The sequence below is a fragment of the Canis lupus genome, chromosome 9, assembly GCF_048164855.1.
Source record: "Canis lupus baileyi chromosome 9, mCanLup2.hap1, whole genome shotgun sequence".
Classification (NCBI taxonomy): domain Eukaryota; kingdom Metazoa; phylum Chordata; class Mammalia; order Carnivora; family Canidae; genus Canis; species Canis lupus.
Window position 1 is genome coordinate 1,049,821 of NC_132846.1, and position 19,490 is coordinate 1,069,310.

Here is a 19,490-nt window from a genome sequence, read left to right on the forward strand (position 1 = left end):
TGTATTATACTTTCAGAGGAAGAATTCAGGGATTCACCAGTTGGAGATAACAGCAGTGCACGTGACATCACGTGCCCTCCTTCATGCCGGTCCCCTGTGATCCCCTCACCCGTCCCCTACCCTCCAGCGACCCTCAGTTTGTTTCCTATATTAAGAGTCTGTATTTCCTGCATCTGTTTTCATCTTATTTGTTTTTCCTTCCCTTCACAGATGTTCATCTGCTTTGCTTCTTTAATTCCACCTATGAATGACACCACACGGTCATTCTCTTTCCCGACTGACTTATTTCACTTAACATGATTTCTCTAGTTCTATCCACATCATTGCAAATGGCAAGATCTCCTTCTCTTTGATACCTGAGCACCATTCCTCTCTCTATGACCATCATCTATCTCCCATCCTCTTTATTCATCATCTGCCTGAGGGCACCGAGATACCTCACACAGTGTGGCTACTGTGGACCTGGCTGTTGTGGACATTGGGGTGCAGGTGCCCTGAGTCTCACTGTATCTGTATCTTCGGAGTCAGCTCCAGGCCCTGCACCAGCTGGTCGCAGGGCGTCTGTATTTGTAACTTCCTGAGGAGCCTCCACACTGTTTCCAGGGTGGCTGCACCAGCCCGCAGTCCCGCCCACAGTGGAAGGGAGTTGAGTGAATTTTGCAGGACTTGCTAAAGTCTGGTCCACATTTCATTTTGCAGTCTGTGGGCTCCAATTCCTTGTCCTTAAGTATTTCTGGGGAAGCCGGGTGTTGGGCTCCTTTTCAGTGAGACGTTTCCAATGCTAACAGACCCCAGCTGGAGCCTGGAAGGAGGCAGGTGCGGCCCCCTGCACCAGCAAGCCGCCTCCTGCACAGCCTCCTGCAGCGCCTAGCATCGCAAAGGGGGCACCCAAGCCCAGGCCTCACCCAGGGTGCCCGCATGTGCAGTAGGCCTTGTCTGCCTGCACTAATAGGAGCCAGCCTGTGCTGGGGAAACCTGATGAAGACATGGGGACGCGTCCACCCTGATCAGCCACAGCCTCCTCAGGACGCACAGGGAGTCTAAAGGGGGATATTGGGCCGGGTTCACGCTGAGAGGAGCCCCGGTCCTCTCAGGACCCTCGGTGAGGCTTCAGGAAGATGTTGGCCCGCATACACCCTGATAGGAAACCCTGAGCTACCTCAGGATCCGCGGGGAGGCTTCAGGAAATTGTGGGCCCGCATCCATGCTGACAGGAGCCCCTGGGCCACCTCAGGACCCGCGGGGAGGTTTCAGGAAGATGTGGCACCGTGTCCACTCTGGCAGAAACTCCCAGACCCCTCAGGATATAAGTTGAGGCTTCTGGAAGCTGGGGGCCGCATTCAGAGTGACAGGAGCCACGGCCTCCTCAGTACCCTCAGTGACATTTTGGTAGTACGTGTGGTCATGTCCACACAAGAGGACGCTGACTTCCTCAGGACCCCTGGTCTAGTCTTTGGGAAATATGGGTATGCATCCATGCGGACAGAAGACCCCAGCCTTGTCAGGGCCTCTGGTGAGGCTTAAGAAAGATGTGGGTGCCACATGCACACTGACAGGAATCTCTGGCCTCCTCAGGACACACTGTGAAGTTTTGGGAAGATTTGGAGCCCTGTCAATGCTGACAGGAGCCCCCAGCCTCCTCAGGTCTTATGGTGAGGCTTGAGGAAAATGTGGGGCCACGTCAACACTGACAGGACCCCTGTCCTCCTCAGGACCCGCACTTTGGCTTCGGGAAATGTGGGGCTGGGTCTATGCTGACAGGAGCCCACAGCTTCATGAGGACCCACAGTGAGTTTTCTGGGGGATGTGAGGCCATGTCTAGGCTGACAGGAGCCCCCGGCCTCCTGAGGACTTGCTGTGAGGCTTCCAGAGGATGTGAAGCATAGTCCACAGTGACAGGAGACTCGGCATCCTCTGGACCCACTGACTATGACACAGGAACACTTGGGGCCATGTCCACACTCACAGGAGCCTGGCTTCCTCAGGACCCCCTGGAGGACTCTGGAGGCGCCATTGGGGGCCACGTCCATATCAGAATGGACTCCTCTGAACCACAGGGTAAGTGAATGAGTAGAATGAATGGTAGGGTCAGGGGAGGGGAGGCAGTTGGTGGTTAGCCTTAGGTTAGATGTTAGGTGTTAGTGATTATGCTTATGGTTATGGATTAGAGGTGAGGGTGAGGGATAAGGGTAAGGGTCAGTGGCTAGGAGTTAGGATGTGGGTTAGGGGTAGGGATAGGATTTAGAGTTAGGTTAGGGTTTAGGCTTTAGGGATTAGGGCACGAGTTTTGGAGTTGGGGTTAGGGTTATGGTTAGAGGTAGTGTTGGGCTTAGGTTTGCAGTTAGGGTTAGGGGTTAGGGTGTGAGTTAGGGTTAGGGGTTAGAGTTAGGGGTTAGAGTTAAGAGTTAGAGTTAAAGTTAGTGCTAGGTTTAGGGTTAGGGCGAGGGTTAGGTTTAGGATAGGGGTTAGGGCTAGGGTTAGGGTTAGTGTTTGGTTAGGGGTTAGGGTTAGGGTCAGGTCAGGGTCATGGTACGGTTTTGGAAAAGGGTAAGATATAGGGTTAGGGAGTGGGTTAGGGGTTGGTTTTAGGGTACGGGTTAGGGTACAGTTTGGGGTATGAGATAGGATTAGTATTAGAGGGTTAAGGTTAGGGTACAGGTTAAGGTTAGGAATAGGATTTGAATACCTTATTTTAAGGTTAGGGTTAGAGGTTAGTGTTCGGGTTAGATTTAAGTTAGGGGTCAGGGTGAAGAGTTCATAATAGGATTAAGAGTTAGCGTGAGGGTTGGCAGGAAGGTTCAGTGAATGTGTTTTGGTCTTGGGGTTTGTGTTTGGTTTTCGATTAGTGATGGGTCTTGTTTAAGGGTTAGGTTAACATTATGATTAAGTGTAGGGTTAGGGTTATGTCTGTGTATGGTTAGAGTTTGGATCTTGGCATGAGCCTCCACGGGGACTCCTAGTATCTTGTGCAGTTTTTTTTTTAATTTTTTTTTAATTTTTTTAATTTATTTATGATAGTCACAGAGAGAGAAAGAGAGAGAGGCAGAGACATAGGCAGAGGGAGAAGCAGGCTCCATGCACCGGGAACCCGATGTGGGATTCGATCCCCTGTCTCCAGGATCGCGCCCTGGGCCAAAGGCTGGCACCAAACTGCTGCACCACCCAGGGATCCCTCTTGTGCAGTTTAGATTTATGCACTCTATTTAGGTTTTGGGTTCAAAGATAGCCTGACTCCACCAAGTCAGTGGCCTCCCCAGAGAATCAAAATACAGGCTTCTGTTGGGGTCAGAATAGACATGGCAGGATTCTCCCGAGCTGAGCTTAGGAGGGGATTTGAGGCTCTAAAGACTCTTTATTTGGATTTTCAGTTGCCTTTCTGATTTTATCTCTAGTGCACACATATTTCATCAATACTACCAATTATTATTTTAAAGTTTTACTTGAATTACTGTTTCTAACACAGTATTATATAGTTTCAGGCTTACCACATAGTGATTCAACCCTTGGATAGAATGCCTGGTACTGGTCACAGGTGCCCTCCACTATCCCCATCCCCTGATTCCCCATCCCCCCACATATCTCTGGTATTTATTAGTTTATTCTCTGTGGTTAAGAGTGTGGGGTTTTTTTGTTTGCTTCTGTCATCCCCCCCTCTGCCCCTTTGCCAGTTTGTTTGGTTTCTTAAAATTCACCTGTGAATGCAATTGTATGGTATTTGGTATCTGTCTTTCTCTGACTGACTGAGTTCATTTAGCATAAGTCCTTTCCACTTCTCCTACTTCATTGTAAATGGCTTCATTTCATCCCTTCTGATGACCCAGTGATGTCGCAGTGGATATATTTACCACATCGTCTCTGCCCATTCATCAGTCGATGGACATCTGGGCTGTATCCACAGTTTGGCTGTTGTTGATAACGCTGCTACAAACACTGGGCTGCGTGTCCCTCTTTGAAACTACTAAACGACTTTTGTATCCTTGGGGTAAATACCTAGCTCTGCAATTTTGGAATCGTAGGGTAGCTCTATTTTTAACATCTTTTATAAATTTTTTTTATGATAGTCATAGAGAGAGAGGCAGAGACACAGGCAGAGGGAGAAGCAGGCTCCATGCACTGTGAGTCCGACATGGGATTCCATCCCGGGTCTCCAGGATCGCGACATGGGCCAAAGGCATGTGCCAAACCACTGCACCACCCAGGGATCCCCTTTTTTTAACTTCTCGAGGACCCTCCACAGTGTTTTCCACATTGGCTGCACCTGTTCGTATTGTGATGTATTTCCCCCTTAGGACTGCTTTTGCTGCATCCCAAAGATTTTGAACGGTTGTATGTTCATTCTCATTAGTTTCCATGAATCTTTTTAATCCTTCCTTAATTTCCTGGTTGACCGTTTCATCTTTTAGCAGGATGATCCTTCACCTCCACGTGTTTGAGCTCCTTCCAAACTTCTTGTTGTGATTTAGTTCTAATTTCTTTTTTTCATTATTTTATTATTAATTTTAATTTATGATAGTCACACAGTGAGAGAGAAAGAGAGGCAGAGACACGGGCAGAGGGAGAAGCAGGCTTCTAGCACCAGAAGCCCGACGTGGGATTCAATCCCGGGTCTCCGTATTCACGCCCTGGGCCAAAGGCAGGCGCCAAACTGCTGCGCCACTCAGGGATACCTAGTTCTACTTTCAAGGCATTATGGTCTGAGTATATGCAGGGGACAATCCCAATCTTTTGGTATCGGTTCAGACCCGATTTGTGCCCCAGTATGTGGTCGATTCTGGAGAAAGTTCCATGTGCACTTGAGAAGAATGTGTACTCAGCTGAGTTTGGATGTAAAGTTCTGTAGATTTCTGTGAAATCCATCTGGTCCAGTGTATCATTTAAAGCTCTCGTTTCATTGGATATGTTGTGCTTAGAAGACCTATCGAGGGTAGAAAGAACTAGATTGAAGTCACCAAGTATAAGTGTATTATTATCTAAGTATTTCTTCACTTTGGTTATTAATTGTTTTTTTAAATATTTGGCAGCTCTCACATATGGGGCAATATATTGAGGATTGTTAAGTCCTCTTGTTGGATAGATCCTTTAAGTATGATTTACTGTCCCTCTTCATCTCTCACTACAGTCTTCGGGGTAAATTTTAGTTTATCTGATATAAGGATGGCTACCCCTGCTTTCTTTTGAGGACCATTTGAATGGTAAATGGTTCTCCAAACATTTATTTTCAGGCTGTAGGTGTCCTTCTGTCTAAAATGAGTCTCTTTTAGACAGCAAATTGATGGGTTCTGCTTTTTTATCCAGTCTGAAACCCGGTGCCTTTTGATTGGGTCATTAAGCCCGTTCACGTTCAGAGTTACTATTGAAAGGTATGAGTTTAGTGTCATCATGATATCTATTCAGCCCTTGTTTTTTGTGGATTGTTCCACTGAACTTCTTCTTAAAGGGGAATTTTAAGAGTCCCCCTTAAAATTTCTTACAGAGCTTGTTTGGAGGTCACTTATTCTTTCAGTTCCTGCCTGTCTTGGGAGCTCTTTATCTCTCCTTCCATTTTGAATGAGATCCTTGTTGGATAAAGTATTCTTGGTTGCATGTTCTTCTCATTTAGGATCCTGAATATATCCTGCCAGCCCTTTCTTGCCTACCAGGTCGCTGTGGAGAGGTCTTCTGTTACCCTAATGCTCCTCCCCATAAAGGTCAGGGATTTCTTGTCTCTTGCTGCTTTAAGGATCTTTTCTTTATCTTTGAAATTTGCAAACTTCACTATTAAATGTGGAGGTGTTGGACGGTTTTTATTTATTTTAGAGGGGATCTCTCTATTTCCTGGATCTTAATGCCTGTTTCCCTTCCCAGATTAGGAAAGTTTTCAGGTAGGATTTGTTCAAATACATATTCTGGACCTCTGTCCATTTTGACGCCCTCTGGAACCCCAATTACACATAGGGTTTTCTTCCTCAGGCTGTCGTTTATTTCCCTTAATCTGTCTTTCTGGTCTTTTAATTGTCTGTCTCTTTTTTCCTCAGTTTCCCTCTTTGCCATCAACTTGTCTTCTATGTCACTCACTTGCTCTTCCACCTCGTTAACCCTTGTCGTTAGGACTTTTAGTTTGGATTGCATCTCATTCAATTTATTTTTACTTTCTGCCTGATTGGATCTAAATTCTGCAGTCATGAGTCTATTGAGTCCTTTATGCTTTTTTCTACAGCCACCAGTAGCTGTATAATAGTGCTTCTGAATTGGCTTTCTGACATTGAATTGTAATCCAGATTTTGTAACTCTGTGGGAGAGAGGACTGTTTCTGATTCTTTCTTTTGAGGTGAGGTTTTCCTTCTAGTCATTTTGCTCAGTACACAGTGGTCAAAAACAAGTTGTATTGGGAAAAGGAGAAAAATAGAGGAGAGAAAGAAGGAAAGAAAAGAGAAAGAAAAAAGAAGAAAGGAAAAAAGAGAATAAAAAGAAAGAAAAAGAAAGAAAGGGGGAAAAGGTTGGGGGAAGCAATCAGAAATGAAAAAAAAACATGGGGAGTATCTTCTTATTCTGTATACTTTAAGTCCCTTGAATTCCCCTGGAACTTGTCTGTCTAGCTGGTCTTCTGGGGGATGGGCTTGTTATGCTGATTTTCAGGTGTTAGCCGTTTGGGGAGCTGATCTGCCCCCTGCCTGTTGCAGGGCTCAGTGGGGGTTGTTAATCCCGTGAGGCCCCAGGAGGAACAATCCCAGTGGCAGAGGCCAGCTCTGGAAACCTGGATTCAGCCCCCCCAGTTACTCCGGAGCAGTCCGTCTGACAGTCCAGGAGGCTCCGGGGCAGGGCCTCTGATCTGCTCAGCTCTGGGCAGGAGGGTCCTTGCGGTCCTGGGCCCCCCCGGCCTCTGCCTGTCTTGGGCGAGGCCAGATCCTGGGCTGTGTACCGGAGTCCTGTCCTCCGGGGCCTGCACTGTTGGATTCGAGCTCCTGGCCGTGCAGCCGCCTCTCCACCAAACCGCCTCCCCAGCCCCACTGAGCTGCTCCTGAAGCCTCACAGCCCCCTCTGCCCGGAGCCTTTTCCTCTGCCCTAGGCGCCGCAGCCAAGCCCCTCCCAGGTTCGTGCAGCCCCTTCAGCACAGAGCCACCGCCCGAGCCCCTTGTAGCTGCTCCAGGGTCAATGCATGTGCCGTGTACCCCTTAGTGAGCTCAGTGGACTCTCTTGGGAATGCAGGTGTCTGTTAGTGTCCCAGGGAGCCCGAGGGCATCCCCGCCCTCCAAGGTCCTGCGCTGACTCCCTGCGGGCCCAATTCCACCCTGGAAGGTTGGTTCAGCTCCTGCTTCTCTGGGACAGAGCTCTCCTGACTGGGGGGCACTCGCTGTGGCCATAGCCTGGCTCTTCGCAGGACCCCTCCCCTTGGATGCCCTTTGTTTCTTTATTTCTTTTCCCCCATCTTCCTACCTTGATAGATGTGCGAACTTTTCATACTGTAGCATTCGATCTGGTCTCTTTTTAAATCTCAGGCCGAATTCGTAGATTTTCAGGATGATTTGAAGGTTAGTTAGGTAATTTGGTGGGTACAGGTGACTTGGGGACCCTACTCTTCCGCCATCTTGCCCCTCCTCCTGTATGTTGCCTTTTAGCTTTGGTTGTTTCCTTCACTTTGCAGAAACTTTTCAATTTGATGAAGTCCCAATAGTATTTTTGCTTTTGTTTCCCTCACCTCAGAGGCATATCTAGAAAGAGGATCCAATGGCCAATGTCATAGATGTTGCTGCCTATCTTTTCTTCTTTGTATGGTTTCAGGTCTCACATTTAGGTCTTTCATCCATTTTGAATTTATTTTTTATATAGATGGTGTAAGAAAGTGGTCCAGTTTCATTCTTCTGCATGTGGCTGCCTGGTTTTCCCAACACCATTTGTTCTTATCCTGTGGTCAGGGTTAGGGTTTGTTGAAGGGACTGTCTTTGTGACTTTGGATATTCCTTCCTGCTTTGTTGTCGATTAATGGATCATAGAGTTACAGGTTTGTATCTTGTTTCGGCTTTCCATTCTGTTCTATTGATCTAAGCATCTACGGTCGGGAGATCCTTGAATGCTGATTCAAATTCTTTGCTGGTTATCTGTCTGTTCAAGTTTCTTATTTCTTCCTTCTTCATTTTTGCTATGTTATATATTTTCAGTAATTGATCTATTTCTTCCAGGTTCTAGGTTGCTGGCATATAATTTTTCATAATGTTCTCTTATAATCGTTTGTATTTCTCTAGTGTTGGTTGTTATTTCTCTTTTCCTTTGTGATTTTATTTGGGACCATTCTCTTTTTTATCTTTGTTCTTTTTTAAAGATTTTATCTATGTATTCATGAGAGACACAGAGAGGCAGAGGTATAGGCAGAGGGAAAATGAGGCTCCATGCAGGGAGCCTGATGTGGGACGTGATCCCCCAGGACCCTGGGATCATGACCTGAGCCAAAGCAGATGCTCAACCACTGAGGCACCCAGGTGCCTTGCTGATTCAATTCCTTTGCTTTTATATGTCTGTTCACATTTTCTATTTCCTCCTATTTAGGTTTCCTCGTTTGACATTTCTAGGGATTTGTCCATTTCTTCCAGGTCTCCCAGTTTGTTAGCGTATAATCTTTCATAGTGTTCTCTTATAGTTGTCTTATTTTTCTGGTGTTGATTGTGATCTCTCTTCTCTCATTTGTGATTTTATTTATTTAGGTCTTTTCTTGTTGATAAGGCTGGCTAGGGCTTGATTCAATTTATTAATTATTTTGAAGAACCATCTCTTTGTTTCATTATTCCATTCTACTCCTCTGTTGTTTCTGTATTGTTTATTTCTGCTCTCATCTCTATTTTTCCCCTCTTCTATAAGCTTTAGGCTTTGTTTTCTATTTCTTTTCCAGGTCCTTACGGTGTAGGGTTAAGCTGTGTATTGGAGACTTCTTGTTTCTTGAGGTAGGCCTGTATTGATATGTACTTCCCCCTTAGGACTGCCTTTGCTGCATCCAAGAGGCTTGGAGAAACATGTTTTCATTTTTGTTTGTTTTAAATTTCCTCTTTAATTTCCTGGTTGCTCCATTCTCTAGTAGGATGATCATAAACTCAACGTATTTTTGGTCTGTCCAAATTTTTTCTTACTGTCGACTTCGAGTTTCATAGCGTCGTGGTCCGACAATGTACAGGGTGTTATATCAACCTTCTTGTACCTGTTGTACCTGTTTAGGGCTGATTTGTGGCCCATGATATGATCTGTTCTGGAGAATGTCCCATGTGCACTTGAAAGGAATGTGTACTCTGCTTTAGGTTGAAATGTTCAGACTATATCTGTTGAGTCCCTGTGGTCCAGTGTGTCAAGGCTATTGTTCCCTTGTTGATTTTCTGTATAGATGATCGGTCCATTGCCATAAGTGGGTGTGAAAATCTGCTGTCATTGTATTATTATCAGTGAGTTCCTGTAAGTTTGTTGTTAATTGGTTTCTATATTTAGGTACCCCCATGTTGGCAGCATAAATATTTAGTTGTTTCATCTTGATAGTCTTTTTAATTATGAAATAATGCCCTTTTTCATCTCTTCTTACAGTATTTGTTCTTTCTTTTTTGAAATGTAAATATTTTATTTATTTATTCATGAGAGACACACAGAGCAGCAGAGGGAGAAACATAGGCAGAAGGAGAGGCAGGCTCCACACAGGGAGGCCGATGTGGGACTCGGTCCTGGGATCCTAGGATCACACCCTGCGCCGAAGGCAGATGCTCAACCACTGACCCACCAGGTGTCCCCCAGGGTTTGGTTTCAAATCTAGTTAGTCTGATATAAGTATGGGTCCTCCAGCTTTCATATGGTATCCATTACCGTGATAGATGGTTTTCCATCCCCTGACTTTCAATATCCCGGTGTCTATATGCCTAACGTGAGCATCTTGTAGGCAGCATACAGATGGATCTTGTTTTTTTAATAACGATTTTATTTATGAGGGAGTGAGAGAGAGAGAGAGGCAGAAAATTAGGCAGAGAGAAAAGCATGCTCCCCACCAGGAGCCCAATATGGGACTGGATCCCAGACTCCAGGATCACACCCGGAGTCAAAGGCAGAGGCTCAACCCCTGAGCCACCCAGGCATCCCGGATCCTGTTTTTTAAGCTACTCTGATACCCTATATCTTTTGATTGGAGCAATTTTTCTATCAGCATTCAGAGTGATTATTGAAAAATATGAACTTATTGCCTTTGTGTTACCGGTAGAGTTGGTGTTTCTGGTGATGTTCTCTGGTCCTTTCTAGTCTTTGTTGCTTTTGGTCTCTTTTTTTCCCCCATTAGAAGAATCCCTCTTAAAATTCCTTACTGGACTGGTTTAGTGGTCATGAACTCCTTTATACTTTGTCTGTCTGGGAAATCTTTATCTCTCCTTCTTTCCTGAATGACACCCTTGCTGAAGAAAGAATTCATATGAATTGGACACCTGTAAAAAGAAATTTAAAAACATAAAATAAATTTTTGCTATTTTCATTGAGGAAAATGGCATTTAGGAGGAAAACCAGAAGCTGAAAGGGAGGAGGACAGATTTCACCCTCCGTAGCCTTCACAGGGACCTGGTGTCCTTTCCAAGGAGGGCCCCCCCCCCCTCCGTAGGATGCTTCCTTCCCCTCTGGGCCTCTTGTTGGAACCCACCAGGCACATCTCCGTACCTCTGACACCTCTGCAGTCGTGGTTTATACCATCTTTCATGTATCCTTTTGGGGACCACAGCATCGTGTATGGAATCATCCGGCTACTTTTTGACAACATTGGGGGGATTCTGACTTTTGTTGGTTTTAGGGTGTGTGTGTGTCTATCACATGCAGCTATCACGTGCAGCTATCGGATCCTCTGGCTGGGTCACCCAAATGCCGAAATGGTTGGCACAACATCATTTCTGGTGCTGGATCTGGGCAGCTAGCTGGGGTCTCCTGGCTGACCCTGTGCTCGCTGGTGCAATGACTTTCAGCTGGAGGGTTAGCTGAGCTGGAAATTCCGGCTCAACCACATTCTCATGACCTGCAGTGGGTCCCGCCAGGTGCCGGGTGCTTCTATTCTCCCCGATGCCTCGCCAGCAGGGAGCCAGACCTTCGGGACACTCTGGGGGGAGCTCCTGAGGAGCTGGTTGCCCATGGCGGGAGCCCTGGGGCTGCCTGTGTGTGGGAGTCGGGGTGGGGATGGGGCTGGGGTTCTTCAGTCTGCTGTGCTGCCTGGCCTTCAGGCCGAGACCCATGCTCACCCAGCCCCTACTCACTAGGGTGAGGAGGATGCCCTCCATATGCTGGTGTGAGTTATCCAGCACCACAAGGTGTGCAGGCTGAGTCCACCTGGTGCGGGTGGCCCAGGTGCATGAGCTGCAAGTGTGGGACCCAGGAAATTTAACAAAAATCTCCTACCCCTGGGCACACAGAGCAGGACTGATTCCATTTTGTGCTACACCCGCACTTCCCCTATGACCCTGACATGACCTGATTGTTGCTTAAGGTGCTGCCCCACCCTAGTCAGGCTGCTCAACACACTCTAAACAGAAATCAGCTCATAACAATGTAACCCCGCTTTGTGCCCACCAAATCTGTGCGCCGATTCTGACCAAAGTAATAGGCCAGCTCAAGTGGATACTATAGGGTAAGGTGTAATTCAATCGGCCACCTGCGTGTGAACTGACATGACTGTGCAACTTTCTGCATATCCCATGGGCCACTGGCCCCTATAAAGCTGCTATGCCTTTTAGTCTCGGGGTCCAAGTCCCTGCTCTGCTGTGTCGGGTGCACTTGGACACAAGCTCCAGCTTGTAAAAAATCCTTGGGAGTTTGCAATGGTGTTGGCTCCTCAGTGGTTTCTCAGATTCACAATGTTGGGCACAACACAAGGGCCTACTGTCCTGACATCCCTTCTAGGGCCATGCTGACCGCCCTGCAGGCCCTCTCTGCCCCAGGCACACAGTCAAGGGAATGCAGTGAGGTGAGGAAGTGCCCCACACCCAGCCAGCCACAGCCTCCTGTACAGAGGGAGCACAGACCTCCGGGTCGCTTTGCACAGACCCTGGTGACCTGAGGCTTCCTGGCTGTCACTCTGTCCCAGGCCCTCCTGGCCCGCGGGGCGTAGCCTGAGTCCCAGTAAAGTCTGTTGCGTCTTGACCCCGGCATCTGGTCCAGTGGAAGGCACGTTGGGATGTCAGCTGGGTGTTGCTGGCGGCGCCCCTGCAGGGGCTGGTGGGGCCTAGGTGGTACCCCGTCCTCCTCTCTGGGGGTCTCTCCATGCCCCATGAACAGTGTTCTGGGAGACACAGAAATGGGCTGGCTGTGCATTTTCACACCACAACACTTTATTGACTTTCTACAGCAAACGGGCTCAGAGCTCAGAGCCTTCCCCTGGGGAGGGAGACCTTTCTGTCCTTTAGGGGAGGGCAAGAATGACATGGTTGGGGGGCGGATGCTGGAGTCCCCCACCTGGGAGCATGTGTGGACTCTGGGTGGGGGCGTGTGTCCTGAGGTTTCAGTCTGAGAGATGGTTCTGAGGACAGCAGAGCTGACATGGACCTGCAACTCATGGGCTTCTGCTCTGGGTCCCAATAGGGCAGCTGGAACCCGGCCTCAGGCTCCCTGGCACCCCAGCACCTGGAGGAGTCTGCCTCCTGGTGTGGGTGTGGGTGGGGCCCACCATCCTACCCCAAGGTCCAGGAGTCAACATTCAGCTGTGAGAGGGCTCGCTCAGCCCAGGGCCAGAATCCAGGGCTGGCCAGGGCCATGTGGGCTGGGTCCCATTAGTCTTTGTGTTGGGCCTGGGGCGGAGGCTCAAATCACCCCAACCCTCACAGAGCCCAGGGCCAGGCCAGCCCAGATCCCCATGGGTTAGGGGCTGGTGTCCTGCGGGGTGTGTACGCTAAATGAGGGACAGTGGGCGGAGGCAGGGCACAGTGGGTCCTCTGCACCACTCACCTGTACTCACCCTGTTGGGGGTTCCCTGTCTTCCCTCCTCCCTGTAACCCCTGGGTATTCTATGGGACACCCAGGCTTCTGATGGGAGCAGGGTATCCAGAGAAACCCGGGGAGGCTGAGCATGTCCCACAGGGGGCACCTGCACCGGGTCCTTGCTGAGGGCCGATGGTGTGGTGGTGGATGGTGTGGGGGCAAGGTTATGATGGTGGTGGAGTGTGGGGGATGGTGTAGGGGTGATGGTGTTGGGGTATAGTGTGAGTGCGGATTGTGTGGGGCAGTGTGGGTTTGAGGGGGATGGTGTAGGTGGGATGCCAATGGGGATGATGATGTAGGGGGATGGTGTGGAAGTGGGGAATGAGGGGGATGTCGTGGGGGGCCTGCGGACACAGGGCATCTCCTTCCTTTAAGATGCACAAGGAGACGTCTGCAGTTAAAGGCGACTAGTCTGGGGTTTGCAGTGACACCTGCCCCTGCCCTGGCTGGACCAGCAGCATTATCTGGGGATCATTATACTATGTATGTTTTCAAATTGCAAATTGTCTCAAATTAAATGCATAGAATTTAGAATAATATAAAGCATCAAGAGTGGGTGTCACTCTGGCCCGTCTGACCCTCATGGGATCGATGTTTGTCCTGCTCCAGCAGTGGCCATGCAGCCTGGCCACCAGGTCCGGTTCCTCCCCCCACGTCCCACACCCCATCCCCTGCTTCTCAGGGGGCCGTCCCTCTCCCCTTTGGTGTTCAGCTCCCATGGCAACACCTGAAGGCCCCATCCTACTGGGTTCCTCATCCCCGAGGCATCGGGAGTGTGGGCACGGGAGTCATCCCCAACATCCTACCATGGAGCAGTGTGTTTTTGGCTTCTATTGCTCCCCCGGCCTCAGAAGCCCCATTTTCCCTACCCAGAAGGACCCGGGCCTCCCTCAGGGCCCCGAATCCCCCTGGCCCAGCAGCCTCACCTGACCCCCTAGCCATCCCAAAATATGGTGTGGCTGCCAAACGTCCTGTTGAAGTCCAAGTCTACCTGCGTGATGTCCCTGGAGGAGACCAGGGCCTCCTCCTTCATTTCCTGTGGGAAAACTGGGGAGGAGGAGCAGGCATCAGGGAAACAGACCCCAACTTCTCACGAGCTGCCGTGCTGGGCAGGGAGCCCTGGGGCCACCATGGGAGTGTGTACTGCCGAAACCTCCTTCCTTCCTCTGGGAGGCCGGGCATGGCGGGAGTGCCCACCATGCCCGTGACACCTGTGTGAGGGCCTGTGCCCAGCTGTTGTGGGCGGGGAGGTGACTGAGTGTCAACCTGGGTGGGAGGGGATAGGGGTTCAGCCCAGGTGGGAGGGGACATGGGGGTGTTGTGCCCAAGATTGTGAATCTGAGAAACCACTATGGAGCTGACACTGATGCAAACACACAAGGGTTGATTTCCAAACTCGAGTTTGCGTCCAAGTTCACCCGACACAGAGGAGCAGGGACTTGGACCTCGTGGTGGGTTTTTGCTTAGTTTTTAGGACTTGTCTCAGGGACCTCCAGAAGGGCTGGAGTAATTCCTCAAGTTCTGTTTACATTTTGATATGGGGCCTTCAAGGACATTGACCTCTGTTCTCATTCTAATAGGCGCTTCCAGCCCTTGGGGTGGGCTCAGTTCTTATTCTATTGTGGGGCTTTCTAGGACATTAAGCTGTAAACTTTTGTTTTTTTCCTGTAACTGAAGTAATGTAAATTTTACCTCTTCTTCACAGGGGCCTGGGATGGATGGACCTGTTCGAACCCTGAACTTAAAGAGGAAAGTCCTTCATTTTCTTGGCCTCCTTGCGTCCCCTCCCATCCTATCTAGCTCTTTCCCCCTTCCCTGGAGCTCCTGAGAGAGCAATTGCAAATGACCTCAGCTTGGCAGGGTCTGTTGGGGGACAGGCCCAGGGATTTGGGATCAGGGAGACCTGGGGTGCGGGCATACCGGCTGTGCATCGGGATTTGATGCTGCAGACTCATTCCCTAAGGCTATCTTGACAACTGACTTTGTACATAGAAAAGCTCTCCTTTATCTTTAAAAGATGAAGAGCCAGTCAAAGCCTTTTTTCTCTGCCCATCTGATTGCTCAGATTCCAATGTGAGACGTATTTCCTGTTAATAAGGATAATTTACTATCCGTAGTACTCTGGTTAAAATATTCTGACACAAGTAATTCAGAGGGATGAGGGTTTCTCATCTCTTTCTTCACAGCTCAGTCACTCATCAGGAAATGCATCTTTATGGATTTGGAAAGAACTGAGAGACATTATTACCAATGGTCCTATTATTATGTGAAGGATCCTTCCCTGAGATTCTTCCCCTGTTTCAACTGACACTGAAACACTTTGAACTCTTTGGAAGACAAATGTCAAGGAAATAAATGTTATGCATTGCTAATTTTAAATGCACTTGCAATATGGTGTCTATTATACTAGAAGTATTTTTATCTTATTTTTGCTATTTATTATCTGTTCCTGCTTTTCAGGTTGAGGAGGCATTATACGTGTTCATAAGTGTTTTTCTTTCCTTCTGATATAAAATTCTTACTTTGTTTCCATCAAAGGAACTCTTTAAGAATAAGGCAAATTTAATTCAACGATTCTTAAAATGTCTTCACACTTGGAGCCTGATTCATTTAAGTCAATTTTCAAAATAAATCTTATTTATTAGGAAAAAAACAAAGATTTATAGGGAAATTGAGAAGATAGTACAGAGCATTTGCATGCACTTGCACTCAGTTTCTCCAATGATTGATATCTTATATCAATACGGTACAAATATTAGCTAATGAATCAATATTAAAATATTCGCATTAACCAAAGACGATACTTTATTCAGATTTCCTTAGTTTTTGCTAAGTTACCACCCCTCATATGACATTCCATTTGTCCTCCTGTTTTCTTAGGCTCCTCTGGATTGTGACAGTCTTTCAGCCTTTCCTTGTTGTTGTTGCACTGGAACACTTTGAGAAGTAGAGTATTTTGTAAAATTTCCCTCAGTTGAGACATGTCTGTTGTTTATCTCATGATTGAACTGTTTTTGTGGATTATATACAGAGATATACTGTCATTTTTATTATATCATATAAAGGATAGATACTATCAACATGATTTATCCATCTTGGTATCGATCTGATCATCTTGCTGAGGTAGTGTTTGTCATCTTTCTCCATAGTTAAGTGATTCTTCCTCCTCCTCCTCCTCCTCTTCTTCTTCTTCTTCTTCTTCCTATTATTATTATTATTATCATTATATTATCATTATTATTTTAAGTTTTTCATAATATATTTTGTAGAGGGAAGTTACTATATGTATTCCACACGTAAGAGTGGGAAGCTATGCTCACCAACTTGAGGGTGGAATGTCTGCACAAATTGTTTGAAATTCTTTTACATGGGAGATTTCTCTTCCTTGTGTGTTTGTTTTTTTTTTTTATTTTTCAAAGATGTTATTTATTTGAGAGAGAGAGAGAGAGAGGAGAGAAAAACCATGAGTGAGAGGGGCAGATGGACAGGGAGAAGCAGGTTCCCTGCTGAACAGGGAGCCTACATTGGGACCTGGATCATGATCTGACTTAAGGCAGAAGCTTAACTGACTGAGCCACCCAGGTGCCCCTATTTCTTTCTTTCTTTCTTTCTTTCTTTCTTTCTTTCTTTCTTTCTTTCTTTCTTTCTTTCTTTCTTCTTTCTTTCTTTCTTTCTTTCTTTCTTTCTTTCTTTCTTTCTTTCTTTATTTCTTCTTTCTTCTTTCAAATAATAAATTTACTTTTTATTGGTGTTCAATTTGCCAACATACAGAATAACACTCAGTGCTCATCCCGTCAAGTGCCCCCCTCAATGTCGTCACACATTCACATCCACCCCTGCCCTCCTCCCCTTCCATCACCCCTAGTTCGTTTCTCAGAGTTAGGAGTCTTTATGTTCTGTCTCCCTTTCTGATATTTCCCACACATTTCTTCTCCCTTCCCCTATATTCCCTTTCACTATTATTTATATTCCCCAAGTGAATGAGAACATACAATGTTTGTCCTTCTCCAATTGACTTACTTCACTCAGCATAATAACTTCCAGTTACATCCACGTTGAAGCAAATGGTGGGTATTTGTCGTTTCTAATGGATGAGCAAGGCCCACCTTTTCTCTCTCTTCATATTCTGAGTCTCCTAAGATATGAATGTTATTGTTTTTTTTTAATTTTTTTTTATTTATTTATGATAGTCACAGAGAGAGAGAGAGAGAGAGAGGCAGAGACACAGGCAGAGGGAGAAGCAGGCTCCATGCACCGGGAGCCCGACGTGGGATTCGATCCCGGGTCTCCAGGATCGCGCCCTGGGCCAAAGGCAGGTGCTAAACCGCTGCGCCACCCAGGGATCCCCGAATGTTATTGTTTTAATAAGTGGCTGAGTTCCCTATGTCTGCCTCTGTGGTCCATAACTTTCGTTGTTTTTAAGGCTTCCACTTGGGACTGCATCTCAGTTATAGCATTTTTAACGTTGGCCTGACTAAATTTTAGTTCTTTTATTTCTACAGTAAGGGATGCTCTAGTTTTCTTTTGTGCTCTTCTTCTAGCCCAGATGCTATCTTTATAATCATTGTTTTAAACTGTAGTTAGACATCATATATTTGTATTGATGGATTTCCTGGCTGTGAGTACTACCTCATGTTATTTTATGGAGTTGAATTTCTACATCTCATTATTTTTTCCAGAAAAGAACGAAGGAAGAAAAAGAAAAACCAAGAAAAACAATAACAACTTCCCTCTCCCCCTCAAAAAGAAAACACCAGATTATTTTGGCCTCCTTGTTAAAAGATTCTAAATCCCAAAATAACAAACACAATTAAAGTACCATGAGTGTAAAAATAAGAAATATATATGGTACGTACATAAAAATTAAAATAAGGCAATTAATATAATAGAATCAAAGAAAATAAATGAAAATAAAGCACAAATTACAAAGGAAGCTAGACCCTACTTTCCAGGCAGTGCTGAATCTCTACAGCCTCTGTGGTCCGACAACTTGTTGGCAGTGAGTGGTCTGTGCGGGGTCTGGGGATGGCCCATGGTGTTGATTGTCAGGTGCACATCTGCCTAGGTGATGCACCTGCAGGGTCAGGGGCCGGGTGGGTTTCAGTGACTCTTGCCTCCAGCGGGTGGCACTGTGCTGCTCCCTGAGACTCAGCACTGTTTGGCATGATGCCGGTGGGGATGCTGGGTCCTCTGGGTCTGGGGCTGAGCATCCCACCCCCAGTCTGCAGGCCCTCCACAGAAGAGCCCCCAAGCTCATTTCTCAGAACCCTGCTTTCACTCTGCCTATGTCCGAGCTGCTTTTGGTTTTGTTTTTTTATCTCAGACTGTTGTGCCCAAGATTGCGAATCCGAGAAACCACCAAGAAGCCCACACCGAAGCAAACATACAACGGTTTATTTATAAGCTCGAGCTGGTGTCCGAGTATACCCGACACAGCGGAGCAGGGACTTGGACCCCGAGGTGGGTTTTAGCTTAGTTTTAACGGCTTGTCTCAGGGACCTCCAGAAGGGCTAGAGGAATTCCTCGAGTTCTGTTTACATTTTGATATGTGGCCTTCAAGGGCATTGAGCTCTGTTCTCATTCTAATAGGGGCTTCCTGCCCTTGGCCTGGGCTCAGTTTTGATTCTATTGTGGAGCTTTCTAGGACATTAAGCTGTAAACAGCAAAGGTTCCACACCTGGAAGGGGTATGTCACACTGTTGCTATATGCTGAAAATGTGGTACTGGAAACAGGAAACCCGTGAGCCTCCACCAAAACGTGTTAGAACTAAGGAGTGAGTTCAGTAAAGTCACGGACACAAACTGACCCTACAGAGCAGAGTAGCCTTGCTGTGTCCCGACAATGAGCACTCAGGAAGGAAATGAAGGACGTGACTCCCTTCTCAGGAGCATCAAGGAGAATAAATAATGAGACTGAACCAAAGGAACACAAGACTTGTGCACTGAGCCATACCAGGCTCTGGGAGGCCGTCCTGGGCTCGTGGGGTGGGAGCCTCATCTTGTGAAAATGTCTGCAGTTCCTGTAGGCACCCTCAGTTTCAATGTGATTCCTATCAAAATCATGGTGGCAGGTCTTAGAAATAGGAAAAAAAAATCCATAACATCCATCCTCCCCCACAAATGACCTGGGACAGCAAATCAGTATTTGAGAAGCAGGACAGAGCGGGATGCAGCACTTTCCGATTTCAAATGATGTCACAGAGACACAGGATAAAGCAGTGTGGTTTTCAGGCCCCCACCTGGCTCCGTTGGTTAAGCATCCGACTCCTGACCACACCTCCTGCCCCGATATTAGGGGTGGTGAGTTCTAGCCCTGGGCTGGGCCATGGACGAAGCATGGAGCCTATGTAGGCAAACCAGTCCCACGGAGGGTGGTCCCAGTATAAGCTGAATGAGCAAAACAGAGAGTCCAGAAGGAAATGTGCTGTGATACAACTGATTTTTTAACTTAATTTAATTTAAACCCAATTAATTAATGGATAGTGTATTATACTTTCAGAGGAAGAATTCAGGGATTCACCAGTTGGAGATAACAGCAGTGCTCATGA